A 713-nucleotide genomic window follows, 5' to 3' on the forward strand; every position below is an offset into this window, starting at 1 on the left:
GAGCCTCTTCCAGGAGTTCAAAGCCTTGGCTGTGGACAAAACAATCTTAAGTTGAGCAGCTTTCCTCAACACGAAAAAGTGAATGGTCACTGCACCACAACTAGGACTTTATCAGAAACTCAAAGCTTGGGGGATAAAAAGGAGCAAGAGATTACTGTAACAAACTTCGTACAGAGTTCGGTCTATTAATTGTTTCATGTTAGATATTCTATGTGTTTACCTCAATTGAAAAAAAAAAGAATGTTTTTGCTAGTATCAGATCTGCTGTGGAATTGGTATTGTATGTCCATGAATTCTTCCTTTCTCAGCACGTGTTCCTCACTAGAAGAAAATGCTGTTACCTTTAAGCTTTGTCAAATTTACATTAAAATACTTGTATGAGGACTGTGACGTTATGTTAAAAAAAAAGGTGTTAAGTCACAAAATGCGGTAATAAATATTTCATTTTTGATTTTTTGTTAGGCTTTTGTGTTCTTAATAGTTTTAAGGCAAGGTCGCAAAATGCTGACTATCTGTGGTGTTAAAAGTGGGTGATGGTTTTCCCCCAAGAAGCTGAGTATATTTGAAACTTAACTTACCAACAATTTTTAAGGAAACTGTCTATAGCCTTTCAATGTATATTTGGCCTATACATTCTACCAGCAGGAAACTTCTAAAGGTATGAAATTGTCTGTGTGTGTTATGAGCCAGGTTGAAAGCTCACCTTCAACATG

At 35.9% G+C, this 713-nt stretch overlaps 1 protein-coding gene across 13 annotated transcripts in view; it reads left to right on the top strand.

Annotated features, from left to right (window-relative positions):
- MEIS2 (Meis homeobox 2) overlaps window positions 1–451 on the top strand; it is a 201,671-nt gene extending 201,220 nt beyond the window's left edge. For all 13 annotated transcript variants that reach the window (XM_070503659.1, XM_014847322.3, XM_070503649.1 and 10 more), the window contains one exon: window positions 1–451. This exon is cut by the window's left edge and continues 969 nt beyond it. The gene's annotated coding sequence lies outside the window, so the exon portion shown is untranslated.
- The last annotated feature ends 262 nt before the right edge of the window (window positions 452–713 follow it).

This window comes from Equus asinus, chromosome 2 (assembly GCF_041296235.1).
Source record: "Equus asinus isolate D_3611 breed Donkey chromosome 2, EquAss-T2T_v2, whole genome shotgun sequence".
Taxonomy (NCBI): Eukaryota; Metazoa; Chordata; class Mammalia; order Perissodactyla; family Equidae; genus Equus; species Equus asinus.